General features: G+C 40.2%; 1 pseudogene; it reads left to right on the forward strand.

Annotated features, from left to right (window-relative positions):
• Positions 1-1,323: 1,323 nt before the first annotated feature.
• LOC118620375 lies at positions 1,324-19,081 on the forward strand (annotated as a pseudogene).
• The last annotated feature ends 209 nt before the right edge of the window (positions 19,082-19,290 follow it).

The following is a 19,290-nucleotide window of genomic DNA, read 5'->3' on the forward strand; positions in this document are numbered from 1 at the left end:
AAAAACATTATTAAGTATAATAGGTTCAAGTCATTATACGTTCACAACTGTTACCATGTGGGAGGAAGGGCATTGAGAAACTTTTCACATTATTATTAGTCCAAGGCTATTATTGAAGTAGTATATTATATTGAGATAAGATATTGTCAATTTTTCATTTTCACAGAATTAAAGCTCTAGATTTTGGGGAATTAATGTCAGTGACCTGATTAGAGAAGAGAATTTCTCTCTCTCTGGTATCATTAATGGAATTTGATCAAAAGGAAGCGAGAGTACACTGTCACCTATCAGGTGGCACAAAGTTCCCCTTACAGTCTCCTCTACACTAGACTTAGCACACAATGAGCCACAAGCTGTGTGGAGGCCAAAGAGCTATAAGGAAAAGGGGTGGACTGCAGTGGAAATTCCCTGGTGGTAAGCCCTATTTGGATATTGTAATCACTGGCTACACTGAGAGAGAAAATCTGGACTCTGTCCTCTCAATCTCTAGGACATCCAGAGAGAGGGTGGATGGTTAAATTATTGAAAAGGGACTCTGTCTAAGGGAAGGCATTGCGTCATCAGACCTGAACAGAGCAAGGCTGGGAGAAGAGGCAAGACCCTCCTCAGGATCAGTTCCCCAGCAGAGGCAGCCAATGAAAACAGCCGAAGTGATGAGACTCTGACACCCAGGACCTGGAGTCGCAAAGGACCACCTCTGGGGAAAACCCCGTGTGAGCAATGGCCTCATTTTGCACAGAGCAGAAATTCGACATAGGGTATTATGAAACGGGGGTACCTAGAAGGACTGCAGGAGAATGTCTATTAATTTTCCTTTCCTCTTAATAAAACTTCCTTTTCATTCTTTGTTACCAGATGATTGAAGTTAGAGTTAGTTCTGGACTAACAGGTAGTACAGGAGCTATTTCTCCAGATTTCTGTCTGGAATTTAAGTCAAATGAAATAAGTATGCCAGTCCTTTGACCCAAGGGTATTCAAACATTCATTATTTTTAACTACTCTAAGAAAACATGTTATTCTTCCAACAAATTGTGTTAAAAGCTACTATGCACTAGGCACTGTGAAATAGTTAACAACATGCACAAAAGTTCTTGTTCTCATGAAGTGCACAGAATAATGGGTGGCACAGAAAATAAATAAGGATGATGCTCAATCAACTGAGCCACACAGGCCAGGAGAAAATAAATAGGTAAAAATGTATGGAATGTTTAATTGTGATTAGTCCCAGGGAGAATTTTTTTTAAGCCGGAGAGGAAGAGGAAATGTTGGGCGATAAGATGCAGTTTTCTGTAGGCTGGCCAAGCAGTGCCTCAGTGAGAAGGTGACATCTGATAAAAGACCTGAGGGAAGTGTAGCCAGCCTGGAGCCGTGCAGGTATCCAAGGACAGCCAGTGGAGAAGCAGAGCACGCAGTCCCTGCGAGGAGCAGCAAGGAAATCAGGCAGCAGAACCAGATTTAAAGAGAGAAATAAAAGTAAGATGGGGTGACCGGGTGCCAGGTCATGTAAGGCCGTGTAGTTCATATTGAGCTTGGATTCACTCGGATCCAAATGCAAAGCCAATGGGAAGGACTGAACAGAATATTGGCATGTTATTTACATTTGAACAGGCTCACTCAGGCTGCTATTTGGAGAATTCCCGAAAGGGATCAATAACAGCAAGAGGGAAACCTGTGAGGGTGCTACTCCTGTAACCCAGGAAGAGAAAATGGGGGCTTAGACCAGGTAGCAGCAGTGAGGTGGTGGCTGGTGGTCAGATGCTGGGCATGATTTGAAGATAAAACCTATAGGATTTGTTCCACATTGAACATGGAATGTGGAAGAAGAGAAAGAAAGAAAGGATGCCTGCAACATTTTTGTGGTTGCTCATTTATTTTATTAAAGATATGTAAATATAGAAGAGATGTGCTAGGTGAAGGGTGTTCCTTTCACTATTCTTTCAAACCTACATGTTTAAAATTTTTTGTAGTAGAAAGTTTGGAGAAAAATGTGTCTCATAAACAGTTCCTGAGTCCAATCAATTCCATTTTAATTTTCTGTGACATAATTTTTTGATGTAACAGATTGTCAACAAATATGTTCTCCAGTAAAACTGGAAAAGGACTAGTTCTGTTCTGCCTACATCTCTACTTCCTGGTAGACAGTTTCCTGAACATGACTTGCAAACTCAGAAAAGGCAACTAATCTAACAGCTCCTGATCAAAGAAACTCTTGAATAATTATATCAAGTTGTTGATACAAAAAGAGGAAGTTTTCAGTGAAGCCCTGGTAAATTTCTAATCATTAAAGATATGTTTCATCAACTTTCTTTAAAAGTTATCTTTTAAAACTCCTTCTAAAATCTAATCTGAACTATGGAAATGGACATACGTTCAAGTGTATATAAGCTATTTCTAAGAAAACGATTCCAAAAGGAATGAACATCTCATTGTTTGCATATACATATTGCTGTATGTAACTTACTGACTGCAGAATTCTTTTACAAAGAAACCTTCCCACAAGCATGGTGCAGGGTGTTCCTGGAGGTGGAAGGCTCGGGGGATGAGGCTGAAGAGCTAAGTGAAATATACATCAGAAGATCAGGAATTGAAACATACCAAACTGTGCAGAAAATTGTAGCCAAGTGCAGTTATACCAAACACTGCCCTCTGTAACGCAAGATGATATCAGAAGTTTATATCTAGTTAAAGATGAAACACTCCAAAGTTTAATTATTTTACTTAAGGATTTCCTTCATAACTAGCTCACACAGAAAGTATGCAAAGACATACATAATTTTCATGAGCACTTTGTAAAATGAAACTAACTTGCTTTACAGTTTTGTTGCTGAGGGTTGCAAACAGGACGTGGGCCCGCAGGTCTCCAGCCAAGATTGCAAGAATTTCTTCCTGGAGGTAAGAACATCTGTGGGCTGCTGAGGCCCAGCCTCCTAGAGACAGGGCAGGTGCTTGCCCTGCTGGTTTGACACTTCCTGATCACCCCCCTCCCCTCACTGAGAAAATATAAGTCCCTAGGAAATAGATTCTGGAATTAAGTCCATAAGGAAAACTCTGGGGTTCAGAATGTTCCCAGAACAGAATAAAGGAGATAAGGTGGAGGTCTTCTCCCCAGCTCCAACCAGAGCAACACCTTCACCCATTTCAAGAAGCAGAACAGAAACAACAACCAAGACAACTCTGGTTCTGGTGCAATTACCCTGCACCATGAATGGGAAACAGGTTGGCTGAAAGCAGACAATTTAAACTTGATGTTATTTTCCTGATCACAACTACTTCCGCTTTATTTACACTAAGGAGCTTCTTGACAGATATAAAGGCCCCCTGTGCTTAAACAATACGCCAACACTTCAGGATGTAAATCCAATCAGGTGATTTCACAAAAAGACTTCCTGAACCTCAGGACAGTGAAGTAGACTACAGTTCTATATAAATATGAACAAGTCATCACCTTAAACTAGGTTGAAGATGCTGATTATGCCAAGGAATTATGTCAAAGCATTATTAAAACCTTCTCGCCCAAATCATTGCCACTTTGAATTAAATACATGACTTCACTAAATATGGATCTTAGATCGTATAATATGCTCATAACTGACAGAGTGAAAAATTCATGTGAAAGCATTACCAAATATATAGTAACTTCAAACCAATTTGTATCTTCTCAGCTTCCATCATACGAATGGGCAGCTGAGAAATGTTTTGATGTTATAAAAGGTCTTCATCTTTGAACATTGGGGGATCTGTAAGACAAGGTGAAAAGACCAGTTTGGGCAGGACAGACATCATTCACCCTTTCTGAGACAAGTGCTTCCATCTCCCTGGTGGGTCCCCACAGAACTCTAATAATAAAGGAGAAAACGAGGAAGCTGTCTCCCTGTAAGGGCACAAAGGCAAGCCCTTCCGGCAAGCCCTTCTACCATCCTCATCTCTCTCTCTCTCCACACACACACACACGCTGTCTCTGGGCATGTAGTGGCCAATAAGCAGGAAATCCTTCATGTGCAACTTCTTGTAGAATGCTGGAGTACTCTGGCTAAGATAAGATACTGCCTCAGATATGAACAGAATAACTCTGTACAGTGATAAGACCATCTCCAGAGGAGAGTCCATTTGCCCAGAGTAGCAAGTGCAATTAACATAGCAGAGGGTGACGCTGAGGCCCCTGGAGGCCCGGCTCACTGAGCACTTAGGATAGAAAACCCTGAATGAGAAATGTGCTCCTTCAGGGATGTAAGTGAGACAGCAAACGCTAATAAGAAGTGTCTAGAAACTGGGGCTCAGGTTGCCATAATGCACCTGTGGAGGAAAAACATATGTGTACTAACTTTTCTTTTAAAAAGAAATTCAACTCCTTTCTTGCTCATTGTAACCATCTAACTTGGAAGTTGGACTTGGATCTGGCTCAAAGGATGACAAAATGAAGAAATTTCAAAACTACAATGAGATCTCACCTCACACCTGTGAGAATGGCTATTATCAAAAAGACAGAAATAACAAGTATTGGTGAGAATATAGAGAATAGGGAACCCTTAGGCACTGTTGGTGGGAATGTGAATTCGTGCAGCCACCATTGGAAAACAGTAGGGAGGTTCCTCAAAAATTAAAAATAGAACCACCATATGACCCAGATATTTCACTTCTGAGTATTTATCCAAAGAAAACAAAAACACTATCTCAAAAAGATATCTGCACCCCTATGTTCACTGCGGCATTATTTACAATAGCCAAGACACGGAAACAATCTAAGTGTCCGCTGAGGAATGAATGGATAAAGAAAATGCGGTGTATACATACAATGGAGTATTATTCAATCATAAGAAACAAAGAAATCTAGCCCTGGCCAGTTTGGCTCAGCGGTTAGAGCATTGGTCCACAGTCCAGAGAGACCCGGGTTTTGTTCCCACTAAGGGCACGTACCTCAGTTGCAGTTTTTCCCCCGGCCCCGGTTGGGGTCATGTGGGTGGCAGCCAGTCAATGTGTCTCTCTCACATAGATGTTTCTCTCTCTCTCTTCTTCCCTCTCTCCCTCTCACTCTATCTGAACATGAATGCAAAAATGTCCTCGGGTGAGGATAAAAAACAGAAAGAAAGAAATCTAGCAATTTGCAACAACATGGATAGACCTGGAAGGCATTACACTAAGTGAAATAAGTCAGACACGGAAGGACAAATATTGTATGATTTCACTTATATGTGGAATCTTAAAAAAGATAAAGAACAGATTGGTGATCAAAGGCAGGGGACCGGGGTGGGTGAAATTGGTAAAGGTAGGAAAAAAGAAATTTCCCAAGTCCTTTATTCCATAGATAGTGCTAACATGGCAAAGGTGGGCGGTGGACAAAAATGTCTGCTCTCGTGGACGTTACATCCAAGTTGCTGACACAGAGAATGAGAGAGATGATTAAGTAAAATACAGTATGTAAATTCTTTTAAAAAAAGAGCCCTGGCCTGTGGTGTTCATTGGTTAGAGCATTGGCCTCTGCACCTGAAGAGTTGTAGTTTCAAAGTCAGAACAAGGGCAAGTACCTAGGTGGTAGGTTTGATCCCCAACCCCAGTCAGGACAAGTGCTGGAAGCAACTGATCAATGTGTCTTTCTCACAGTGAGATCTCTCTCTCTCCCCCTCCTTCCTCCCTTCTACTCTCTCTAAAAATCAATGGAAACAATATCTTCTGGTGAGGATTTAAAAAAAAGAAAAGCAGTAGCAGGGTGGCGTGATGGAAAGTGCTAGAGGAAGGACTGAAATTTCAGAAGGGCAGCCCAGAAAGGCCTTACTGAATTTGAACAAAGGGCTGAAGTGAGTGAGAGTGAGCTCTGTGTCTGGAGAAACAGCACTCCCAGCAAAGGCATGGCTGCTACACAGACCTGATGCAGCAGCATGCCTGGCGTGTTAGGGCAAGTCAACCTGGCTGGCTAGAGTGGAGCGAATGGAGTAGGTGGAGGTGATGAAGGTAAAAAAAAAACTGGAGCCTGGCTGGTGTGGCTCAGTGGATTGAGCATTGTCCCAAAGACTGAGAGGTCCTGGATCCATTCAGGTCAGGGCACATGCCTGGGTTGTGGGCTCGATCCCCAGTTGAGGGCGATCCCCAGGAGGCAGCTGATTAATGTCTCTCTCTCACACATCGATGTTGATCTCTCTCTCCCTTCCTCTCTCTCACTAACAATAAATAAATAAATAAATAAATAAATAAATAAATAAATAAATAAATAAATAAACGTGTTTTTTTTTTTAAACACTGGAGTGGGCCCGACTGGTGTGACTCAGTGGTTGAGCATCGACCCATGCACCAAGAGGTTGCTGACTCCATTTCCAGTCTGGACACATGCCCAGTTGTGGGCCAAATCCCCAGTGGGGGGCATGCAGGAGGCAGCCGATCAATATTCTCTATCATCGATGTTTCTATTTCTCTCCCTCTTCCTTCCTCTCTCTCCAAAATCAATAAAGAAAAAAAATTTTTTAAGTGGAATGGACATATCATGTAGGATTTTATGTAAGGACTTTGGCTTTTACTCTGGGTGACATGAGAAGTCATTGGAGGGTCTTGAGAACAGTGATGATTACATGTGAATTTAAACAGGATAATGTTGGCTGCTGTGTTGGACACAGAGTCAGTGGCAGTGGGGTGAGGACATGATAGGGTGAGGAAAGTGAGAAAGTAACAGGATCAATGGATTAAAGGTCTTGGTGTTAAAGAAATATTCAAGTTTGAGCCCTAATGGTAGTGAGTCTGAGGGGCAGGTGGTGGTGAACTGTCTGAATATGAGATGATGGAGGGCTTGTAGATAACGGTGATCCTATTAGTTTCCTAGGGCTGCTGTAACCAAGTACCACAAACTGAGTGGCTTAAAGATACTGTTTTCCCAGTTCTGGAGGCTGGGTGTCTTCAAGATCGCGGAACTGGTTCCTTCTGAGGGCTCTGAGGAAGAATGTGGTCCAAGCATCTCCCCTAGATTCTGGTGGTTTGTTGGCAATCTCTGGCATTCCACAGTTTATAGGGGCACCACCCTCATCTCTGCCTTTATCTTCAGGTGGTGTTATCCCTATGCATGTACTTCTGTGTCCAGATTTTTCCTTCTTCTAAAGATAGCAGTCACATTGAATCAGGGCCCACTCTAATGACCCCAGGTAAACTAGTTGCCTCTGCAAGCACTCCACCTCCAAACAAGCTCACATTCTGAGGTTCTGAGGTTAGGATTTTAACACATGAATTTCGGAGGTTCACAATTCAACTCATAACAATTATGATAAGGTCAATAGTGTGACCATGAGAGTGGAGATGGGTGGAGGTCTAGATCATTAGACAAGAGGCAGTCAAGAGGGTGAAAGTCTAATGTATGGAAATGATCATCTACCTGACTATTGAGCCTCCAAAAATTATGACAGGAATAGTGTCTGAGGGCATGAGTGTCTCTTCCCTTCAGCTGTCTATAGAGTGGAGGTCAAAATTGGTTAAAATGCATAAAAAGCAAATATTCAGCAAATTCTCAAAGTATGAAATATTTTAAGACTGAAGTTTAAAATAATATAAAAGTCATTTTTTATTCTGCCTTTTCTCCAAGTGACTTCAAAAATAATATTTCGCCCTGGCCAGTTTGGCTCAGTGGTTAGAGCGTCAGCCCATGGACCAGAAAGACCGGGGTTCAGTTCCCGCTAAGGGCACATACCTCAGTTGCAGTTTGTCCCCGGCTCTGATTGGGGTCGTGTGGGTAGCGACCACTCAATGTGTCTCTGTCACATCGATGTTTTTCTCTCTTCTTCCCTCTCTCCCTCCCACTCTATTAAAAAAAAAAAAAAAAAATCTTTGTTAGGATCATGTTTACTAAGAACTGCTTACAGCACTGGCTCCATGCAGTGCTTGTACACAGGTGCGACAGAGCCCCTCCCATCAGCCTTACCTGAGTTAACAGTTAGGGCCACTGCAGAGAAGACAGGAGGGTCAGGGATGAGCCTCCCAGGATCCCAGATTCAAGGAGGCATCTACTGGCTGTAGTGGCCTCTTCCCGGAGTTCTCTTGGGCAGGACCAGTACCTGGCTCTGGGTCCAGGAGCAGATGCTGCCTGCTGTTGGAGCACCACCACACCGATACTCCTTGGACCCACTGAATCAGGGATTTGCAACCAGGGTGCCACTAGAATTTTTAATATTTGCAATGCCTGGGGCACTGACTTCTATTCTCTTAGACTGTCAAACAAAAAAAATGACAACACAACAATAGCCCAATAGCCATCCGTATGACTGGACCAAATTATAACTAATTTGTTTTGTCAGATCAACAGAAATATAGTATTTTTTTGGTGTGCCACAGAATTTTAGTGAACAGTTTATGTGTGTCATGAGATTTAAAAAAGTTAAAAAGCACTGCCCTACACAGACCTTTGGTAGTCTACCAGTGTACTATTCCTATCCCTTTAACTCTGTCCCCTAGACTTCCCCCTCCACCTGCCTCCCACCTCACTCTAGTAGCCCTCCTTTCACTTAACCTGTCCAGGGCCCTCCCCCTCCTCCTAGTAGTGCTCCCCTCCTCCTCTTAGGTCCCAGCCCTCTGCCCCTTATTGTTTCTTACACAAAACACTTATCACAATTTTTCATTTGTGATAAACATTTTGAGTGTGTGTATATCTTTTTAAATTTTTTTTTCCTCTCCCTGTTCAGTTTTTCTCAGTGGTTAGAGCATCGGCCCATGAACCAATGAGTCCCGGGTTCGATTCTGGTCAAGGGCATGTACCTCAGTTGTGCTTTGTCCCTGGCCCTGGTCAGGTCGTGTGGGAGGCAACCAGTTGATGTGTCTCTCTCACATCAATGTTTCTCTCTCTCCCTCCCTCCCACTCTATCTGATGATAAATAGATAAAGTTCCTCAGGTGAGGATTAAAACAAAATTTTTTTCCTCCATTGGACTATCAGTACTATGAAAGAAACTTACATCTCTTTTAAGTACCACTATTTTTCTTGCACATCATGCCTAATAGGTACTCAATAAATATTTTGTATAATAGGTGTTCAATAAATATTTGGTACATAATAGGTACTTAATAAGCATTTTGTTGAATTAATGAACAAATAACACAAATGAAGGTAAAATAATACTTATCTCTGGCTACAATAAGTGTACTAATTCTTGTGGAACCTCTAAGACCTCTGTCGTCTACAGGATTGATCATCTGAAATATGTTTATACTGTTCATTATTCCAGTTGCTCAAACTTCAGTTAATTTGCTCAGGGCTAGGAGTGTCCTGCAGTCTGAAGTCAGAGTGACTAAGAAGTTTGAAGTCACTTAGACACCAAGAAAAGTTTCATCAAAGCAAGTAGAAGCATCAATGCCCAGTCGTTGCACCTACAGACAGAGTAAGGGTTTTGGAATGCTCGTGGTAATCACACCATTAATAACTAGCATGGGCTTCTTCTCTGGCCAGTCATAGGGCTGCAGACCGAGGCTTCAGTTTAGCTCATCCTTCACATTTAACCTCAAGGAGATCTTACCAGGAAGATTTTGCAAACAAACCCAAACACAGATGGGTCAAATTTTCAGTTTGGCTAGGCATTGTGACTTGTTATGCACTATATTTTTAAGAACCTAGTCCCTTAAATCTTTCATTTAAAAAATTAAAAATCTTGCCCTGGCCAGTTTGGCTCAGTGCTTAGAGTGTTGGCCAGTGGACCGAAGGGTCGTGGGTTCAATCCTCAGTCAAGGGCATGTACCTGGGTTGCAAGTCAATTCCTGGTCCTCATCTGGGTCATGTGGGAGGCAACAAAACAATGTGTCTCTCTCATATCCATGTTTCCCTTTCTCTCTTTCTCCCACTCTCTCTCTGTCTCTCTCCCTTCCTCCTTCCCTCCTCCCTCCCTTCCGCTCTATCTAAAATCAATGAAAAAATATCCTGGAGTGAGGATTAACACCACCACCACCACCACCAGAAAACACGTTAAGGTTTTTTTAATGTTTGTATTTTCTCTTTTTATAATTTAATATTTTGTTTCGTATGATCCTTAATTCTTTCAACCTATTTATGCTTTACTAGCTTTAATTTCCTATTTTTCCTTATTTAAACATTATTGATTCATCTTTTTTATTCTGATTCAGTAGATTTGGATTGAGGCCTGAAATTTTACATTTCTAGCAAGCCTCCAAGTGATGTTGATGCTGCTGATCTAAAAGACAACATTTTGAGAACTGTTTTCAAAGTTATCAGTACAGTAGAACATTCAAAACAAATATTTAAAGGTACTAATGCCTGAACTCCACTCCACTTCCCCAACCAATTAAATCAGTCTCAGAATGTGGAGTCCCAGTGGTACGAATGTGAACCAAGGTTGAGAAACCCTGATCCAGGATATTCAGCTCTTGCAATTCATAAAATTATATGATTCATCAAAATTCATCAAAAAGTATATAATTCATCAAAAGTCATCAAAAAGTATATAATTGTAGGACCTTCATTAGTCTCATATCAATAAGTTAGGCTAAAATGGTTTTTAGCAAATTAAAAACTCATAGCATTATCTTAATCTAATTAATTTGAGGCAGAACACACCACTGTGACTACAGCTAACTCTGTAGTACCTCTAAGGGCCACAAGACTTAGCCTACCAAATCCATTATGCAACATCTTCCTACCACATCCCTCAAAGCTCCAGTCCTGGTGGCCTAACAGCATGAGTTCCTAACGACAATGGGTGATGAGTCAACCAACTGCTTTGTTACTGTTTAACAAAAATGGCCAGTTTCCTAGCTGCAGATGAAGTTTCCTATTCTCCGACCCACCTCCACATATCCAGTTTAGTATTTTAAAGTTTATTTGCAGTATTCAGCTATGGGAACCAATTTCTGTATTACTTAAGATTCTGGTTTTGATGTATAAAAAATAAAAAACTTTAGCCCTGGCCAGTTTGGCTCAGCGGTTAGAGCATCGGCCTGCGGTCCAGAGAGACCCGGGTTCAGTTCCCGCTAAGGGCACATACCTCGGTTGCAGTCTGTCCCCGCCCCTGGTTGGGTCGTGTGGGTGGCAACCACTCGATGTGTTCCCTTTCACATCAGTGTTTCTCTCTCTCTCTCTCCCTCTCACTCTGTCTGAAAAAGATGTGGAAAAGTGTCCTCGGGTGAGGATTAAAAAGATAAATAAATAAAAATAAATAAATAAATAACTTTCACCAAGTTAAGCTTAAGAAGGAAAATTATTATAAGCATAAAGAGGTATGCCACCCTACTTAGCAGGTACTGCTTATTTCATAATCACAGTTGTAATCATCTAGGAAACAAGGATGCTGTAATTGGAACTATAAAACAGTTAAAATAAGTACCAAGTACTGTTAAGAATCAACCTTGAACACAACTTTATATATGTTCTTTATATGAATGTTGAACGTATATACATAATTTACTCTGTGACTTCAATAATAAGTGTCTACTAACAAACTTATTGTATTATGTTTCCAAGGAAGAAAGTTGCAGCTGTAACATGAGTGAACAAGTAAATCTACCTGAAAGGATTAAAGACTGGAACAAAGAGCATGTGAAACAATGGGTAACCAAAGACCTTAACATTGATGAGAAATATGGGCAGATTCTGTCCAATGAAGAAGTGACAGGATTAGTCCTGCAGGAATTAACTGAAAAGGACCTGAGAGACATGGGGCTACCACGGGGTCCAGCAGCTTTAATAAAACGTACGTACGACAGATTGAATAATAGTTTCCCTCGAAAATCACAGAGAGGATTCTGAACAATTAGAGCATACAAAACCCTCCAAAAAAGAACACCAAAAAAAGCCACAAAAGACAAAAAAAAAGAAGAGGAACAATCAATATTATCCAGAGATACCAAAGAACAAGTATCAATTCTTATAAAATAAAATGCATTAAGTGAAGTAGTAACCACTAAAGACAGAAGAAAGAATAAGGTGAAAACTGAGCAGTTGACTCGCATGCCATATACTTTGATCAGTTCCATAGTAGCCATACACTACATAGAACATTATCTTCTACAACCTGAAACAGGGCCACTCAGTCTCACAGACCCAATTCATGAGTGAGTTCAAAGCCATCATAAACACAAACAGCCAGAGAAAAGGACATTCAGATTAAATTTAGCAATGAAGTCTTCCGATTTGCATCTGCTTGTATGAATTCACGCACCAATGGCACCATCCATTTTGGAGTCCTGGACAAACCCCATGGAGAAATTGTGGGTGTGAAAGTCACCAGTAAAAATGCCTTCATTGATAACTTCAACCAAATGATCAAAAAGTATTTTGAAGACAATGAGATAAATGAAGCCAACAAGTGCATTCTGGAGCCAAGGCTTGTGGAAGTCTTACTGCAGAAAAATACACCATCTGACAGATTTGTCATTGAAGTAGATTATCCCAAAACACAGTGTGTAAAGAAAAGTGTTTCTACATCAATATGCAAAACTGTTCAACTGGAACATGGAAAAAAAACAATGAACATTCACTGAGATTGAGAGATGGGCCTACCTCTAGAAATATCCCGACCAATGCCAAGCAACAGGATGTGGAATTCAAAGCATTTTTGTTTTGTTTTGTTTTATTAATTTATTTTTGTTACAGATGTTTCTTCTTTTTTCCCCCATTGACACCCTCCTCCCCATTCTACCCCCATCCCGTCCCCAGCTTTGATGTCCATGTCCATTGGTTATGCGTACATGCATATAAGTTCTGTGGTTTATCTCTTCCCTCCCACCTCCACCTCCTCTTATGAAGGTTGTCAGTCTGCACCCTACTTCCACGTCTCTGGGTCTACCCTATTCCTCAGACGGTTATGTTCATTATATTGCACAAATGAGTGAGATCATGTGGTATTTGTCTTTCTCTACTTGGCTTGTTTCACTTAGGATAATACTTTCCAGGTCCCTTTATGTCGTCTCAAAATAAGAGAGATCTTTCTTCTTACAGCTGCATAGTACTCCATTGTGTATATGTACCACCAATTTTTTATCCATTCGTCTACTGATGGACATTTGGGCTGTTTGCAGATCTTAGCTATTGTAAATAGTGCTGCTACAAACATGAGGGTACATATATTTTTTCTGATTGGTGTTTCAGGCTTCTTAGGGTATATTGCTAGAAGTGGGATCACTGGGTCAAATGGCAATTGAATTTTAAATTTTTTGAGGTAGCACCATAGTGTTTTCCATAGTGGCTGCACCAGTCTTCATTTCCACCAGCAGTGTACTAGAGTCCCCTTTTCTCCACACCCTCGCCAACACTTGTTTGATGATTTGTTGATGGCGGCCATTCTGACAGGTGTGAGGTGATACCTCATAGTGGTTTTAATTTGCATCTCTCTGATGATTAGTGATGTTGAGCATTTCTTCATATGTCTCTTGGCCATTTGTATGTCCTGTTTGGAGAGGTGTCTATTCAGCTCCTCTGCCCATTTTTTAATTGGGTTCTTTATCTTTCTTTTGTTGAGTTGTATGAGTACTCTATATACTTTAGAAATTAAACCCTTATCTGATGTATCATTGGCAATGATGTTCTCCCATACAGTGGGTTCCCTTTCCATCTTGATGGTTGTTTCTTTTGCTGTGCAGAAGTTTTTGAGTTTGATGTAGTCCCATGTGTTCCTTTTCTCCTTTGTTTCTATTGCCTTAGGTGATGTATCAGTAAAAGTTCTGGTACGTATGATGTCCGAAATTTTGTTGCCTACATTTTCTTCTAGAATTTTTATCGATTCATGGGTCACATTTAAGTCTTTTATCCATTTTGAGTTTATTTCTGTGTATGAAGCAAGTTGATGGTCTAGTTTCATTTTTTTTTTTTTTTTGCATGTAGCTGTCCAATTTTCCCAACACCATTTATTAAAGAGGCTTTCTTTATTCTACTGTATGCTCTTGCCACCTTTGTCAAATACTAATTGAGCATATTGCCTTAGGTCCATTTCTGGGTTTTCTATTCTGTTCCATTGGTCTCTATGCCTGTTCTTGTGCCAGTCCCAGGCTGTTTTGATTACAGTCACATTGTAGTATAACCTGATATCTGGTATTGTGATCCCACCTGCTTTGTCCTTCTTATTCAAGATTGCTGTGGCTACTCGGGATTTTTTTTTATTCCATATGAACTTTTGAATTATTTGTTCTAGTTCTGTGAAGTATGTCGTTGGTATTTTGATGGGGATTGGATTGAATCTATAGATTGCTTTGGGTAGTATGGACATTTTAATGATGTTAATTCTTCCAATCCATGAACAAGGTATGTGTTTCCACTTTTTTATATCTTCCTCTATTTCTTTTTTCAATATCCTGTGGTTTTCTGTGAATAGGTCCTTTACTTCTTTGGTTAAGTTTATTCCCAGGTATCTTAATGTTTTTGCCACAGTGGTAAATGGGATTGTTTTTCCAGTTTCTCTTTCTGTGAGTTCATCATTGGTGTATAAGAATGCCTTCAATTTCTTGACGTTTAATTTGTATCCTTCTACTTTGACAAATGCATTTATTAAGTCTAGTAGATTTTTGATGGAGTCTTTAGGGTTTTCTATGTATAATATGTCATCTGCAAATAATGAGTTTCACTTCCTCCTTTCCAATTTGGATCCCTTTTATTTTTTCTTCATGTCTGACTGCTGTGGCTAAGACTTCCAGTACAATATTAAATAAGAATAGTGAAACTGGGCATCCCTGTTCTTAATGGAAATGTTTTTAGTTTCTGTCCATTGAGTATGATGTTGGCTGTAGGTCTTTCATATATGGCCTTTATTATGTCAAGATATGATCCCTCTATTCCCACATTGCTGAATGTTTTTATCAGAAATAGATGGTGGATTTTGTCGAATGCTTTTTCAGCGTCTATTAATATGATTGTGTGGTTTTTATTCTTCATTTTGTTTATGTGGTGTATCACATTTATTGATTTGAGAATATTGTACCAGCCTTGCATCCCTGGAATGAATCCCACTTGGTCATGGTGAATAATTTTTTTGAGGTATTGCTGGATCTGATTTGCTAGTATTTTGTTCAGGATTTTGGCATCTATGTTCATCAGGGATATTGGCCTGTAGTTCTCTTTCTTTGTAGTGTCTTTGTCTGGTTTTGGAATGAGAATTATGCAGGCCTCATAGAACAAGTTTGGAAGTCTTCCTTCTTCTTGAATTTTTTGAAATAGTTTGAGGAGAATGGGTGTTAGTTGTTTTTTGAATGTTCGGTAAAACTCCCCGGTGAAGCCATCTGGGCCTGGGCTTTTGTTTGCTGGGAGAGTCTTGATTACCTCTTCAATTTCCTTACTGGTTATTGGTCTGTTTCAGTTTTCTATCTCTTCCCGGTCCAGTTTTGGGAGACTGTGTGTTTGTAGAAATTTGTCCATTTTGCTTAGATTGTCGAATTTGTTGCCATATAGTTGTTCATAGTAGCTGTTAACGATCTTTTGTATTTCTCTTGTGTAGGTTGTTAATTCTCCTCTTTCCTTTCTGATTTTGTGGATTTGGGTTCTCTCTCTTTGTTTCTTGGTGAGTCTAGCTAAGGGTCCATCAGTCTTGTTCATCTTTTCAAAAAACCAGCTCTTTGTTTCATTGATCCTTTGAATTGTTTTTTTGGTCTCTATGTCATTTATTTCTGCTCTGATCTTTACTATTTTTTTCCTTCTACTTGCTCTGGCATTTTCTTTTTGTTTGCTTTCTAATTCTTTAAGTTGTGAGGTTAGACAGTCAATTAGAAATTTTTCTTGTTTCTTGAGGTAGGCCTGTAGTGCTATGAACTTCCCTCTCAGAACTGCTTTTGCTGCATCCCATAGATTTTGTGCTGTTGTGTGTTCCTTTTCATTGGTTTCCAGGAAGTTTTTAATTTCTTCTTTGATTTCCTCAGTAACACATTCATTGTGTAATAACATGCTATTTAGCCTCCTTGTGTTCAAATGTCTTTGCATGTTCTTGTTGCAATTGATTTCTAGTTTCATGCCATTGTGATCTGAGAAGATGCTTGATATGATTTCAATCTCCTTGAACTTGTAGAGATTTAGTTTCTGTCCTATCATGTGGTCTATCTTGGAGAATGTCCCATGTGCACTTGAGAAGAATGTGAATTCTGTATTTTTGGGGTGTAATTCTCTGTAGATATCTATTAAATCCATTTGGTCTAGTGCTTCATTTAGAGCCTCTGTTTCCTTGCTAATTTTTTGTCTAGAGGATCTATCCAGTGTGACAATGGGGTGTTGAAGTCCCCTGTTATGATTGTATTGCTGTCGATTTCTCCTTGGAAGTCCTCCAGAAGATTTTTAACATATTTTGGTGGTCCTATATTAAGTGCACATACGTTTATCAATGTTATATCTTCCTATTGGATAGAGCTTTTCAATGTTATGTAGTGGCCTTCTTTGTCTCTAGTTATGACCTTCATTTTGAAATCTATTTTATCAGATATGAGTATTGCTACCCCAGCTTTTTTTTTTTTTTGCTTTCCATTTGCTTGGAAGATTTTTTTCCATCTCTTCACTTTCAACTTATGTGAGTCTTTTCTTGTGAGGTCGGTCTCTTGTAAACAACAAATAGATGAGTCATGCTTTCTTATCCAATCAGCTACTCTGTGTCTTTTTATTGGATCATTCAGTCCATTTACATTTAAAGTGATTATTGATAAGTACTTATTTATTGCCATTTTTGTTAGTTTGGTTCTACTTTTCTTCCTATTTCTTCTACTAATTATAGCAGTTCTTTCAACATTTCTTGCAGTGCTGGTTTGGTGTTAATGTATTCCCTTAGCCGTTTTTTGTCTGGGAAGCTCTTTATTTGACCTTCTATTTTGAATGATAGCCTTGCTCGATGGAGTAGTCTTGGATTCAGATCCTTGTTTTTCATGACCTTAATTACTTCATGGCATTCCTTCCTGGCTTGTTGTGTTTTTTGTGAGAAGTCAGCTGAGAGCCTTATGGGGGTTCCTTTGTAGGTAACCTGTTGCTTATCTCTTGCTGCTTTTAGGATTCTCTCTTTGTCTTTAATTTTTGGCATTTCAATTACTATGTGTCTTGGTGTGGGCCTGTTTGGGTTCTTCTTACTTGTGGCTCTCTGTGCTTCTTGAACTTGAATACCTTCTTCCTTCACCAAATTATGGAAGTTTTCTGTCACTATTTCTTTGAATATATTCTCTAACCCTAGCTCATTTTTTTACTCTTTGGGGACTCCTATGATGTGAATATTATTACATTTCCAGTTGTCCCACAGTTCTCTTAAGCTGTCTTCCTGTTTTTTAATTGTTTTTTCCTTCTGGTTTTCTGATTGGTTGATTTTTTCCACCCTGTCTTCTAATTCACTGATCCAGTCCTAAGCTTCCTCTACTCTGCTGTTTAGACCTTCCAACATGTTCTTTATTTCTGATATGTGGTTCTTGATTTCTTCTTGCTGGTTTTTAATTTCTAATTGGTTGATTTTCGACATCTCCATGTTCTTACTCATGCTGTTGAGCTTCCTCAAGATCATGGCTCTGAATTCTAGCTCTGTTAACTTGCCTAACTGCTCCACATTTATCTCATCTTTGATGGAGGTCTCTTGTTCTTTCATTTGGCTTTTGTTTCTGTATTTCACCATTTTGGCTATCACAGTGGGCTTTTGAGCCTGCCAAGTTTTCCCTGTGGGTATTGGTGTTCTGCTGTTTGTGGCTCCCTCTCCTGGGTTTAGATGAGCGAGAGAGGACCCACATTAAGCACCACTGTCAAGTCTTACTTTCCTGGTTAGAATTGCTAGCCCAGGGATGGTACAGTTATACCTTTAGCTTTTTGCCTGGAGGCTATTAGTAGTGGTTACTTGAAGAGTTTTGGGTTGTCAGTTGAATGAAAAACTCCCTCAGGTTATCAGTGTAAGGGGATTTCTCTAAGGTGGGGTAGATGCTGATTATTAGTGAGCCTTAATTTGCATTTCAGTGGCCCACCAGGTGGGTTGAATCTCCAAGGAAGGGGCCACTGCCTCTCTCCAGAGCCCTGGGAAGGAGCAAGATGGCCACCATCCTGCGTGGCTGCAACTCAGCAAAAGTTCTGAGCTCGCTCCAAATCCCAAGTCTCCACACAGTTCCAGTCCAGTCTGCCCTCCCTCTGCCGGAGCCCAAGGTGAGTGGCTGTGGCTATTTTAGCCTCTGTCCTGGCTCTGCGCTGTGGAGCCGCTTGGGAGTGTAACCCGAGGGCGCTGCTGACAGCTAAGGCCACTGCTGTCTGTGGGCTCCCAGCCCCCCTATCGCGCCTCCGCAATCCTACCATAATCGAGTCAGTGTCCCTGGTTATGTGATCCTTGCAAGCTACTTTTCTGTTGCTTTTTCCCGTCGATTTGTCTGTGTTTTCATTGTAATTCCAGTTTGGTCCTAGGTGACGGTCTGTGTAGCTTCCATTCACTATGCAGCCATTTTGGAATCTGATGTTGGAAATTTTTGTTCCTACATTTTCTTCTAGGATTTCCAAGCACTTTTTGAAACACTAAAGTCACTAGCAGAATCTAGAAGAGAGGCTGAAGAATATGAGATGAAGGCAAATAAAAAGGAGAGTGAAGAAAAAAAGCTAGTTAAACTTCTCAGAAAACCAAGAGTCACTGGATTATTCATACTACAATTGGTACATTCTTGTAACAAATAAATGCCATCCAAACCAAACAAAGAACTTAGATTTTGTAAAGGAATTTTTATGGTTTGTTGTGTTGCGGTTTGATCCTGAGTCTGAGAGCAAGGGGGTGGCCAAAGCTTACAAAAAAGGCCAGGTAGCAAATCTTCACTTTCCAAGACAATATGAGGAAAAGACAACTACCATGAGGGAGAAAATTTCTAGCCTGAACCTTTATGATCAGCTCAGCTGGATCTTCTGCAATGGCAGATCAGACTTGAAAGATGAGAGGTACAAACCTCTAGAACCACATTTATGGCACAGGGAAAGAACTTCCGAAGTCAAGAAACTGATTTTCTTTCTCGTAGATGAAAATGTAATGACAAGAGGGAAATTTTTGGTAGTGTTTCTATTACTCTCCCCAGTGGAAAACCCAGGAGATCCACTCATTGAAAACTGCTCTAATTTCTACCAAGAACTCAATGGAATGGAAAGTATAATGTGTATCTGTGTAAACTCACAGATTTTTCAAAATGGCAAAATCTACTATGAGCAAGATTGACAATTGGAGATGAACTGACGAACCACAGTATTTCCACTTTAAATTTAGAATTGATAAACAATACTATCCATAAACTAAAACCAGTCACTCAGTCACCAAGAAGGTTTTTGCCCGCCCGAGGATCAACTTCAGTTATCCTAGAGAAGAAGGAGGAAGAGATATTGACTGCACTGGAAATTTCCTGTGAAAATCAATGTAAAGACACAGAT

The sequence above is a fragment of the Molossus molossus genome, unplaced genomic scaffold (assembly GCF_014108415.1).
Source record: "Molossus molossus isolate mMolMol1 unplaced genomic scaffold, mMolMol1.p scaffold_m16_p_7, whole genome shotgun sequence".
Lineage (NCBI taxonomy): Eukaryota > Metazoa > Chordata > Mammalia > Chiroptera > Molossidae > Molossus > Molossus molossus.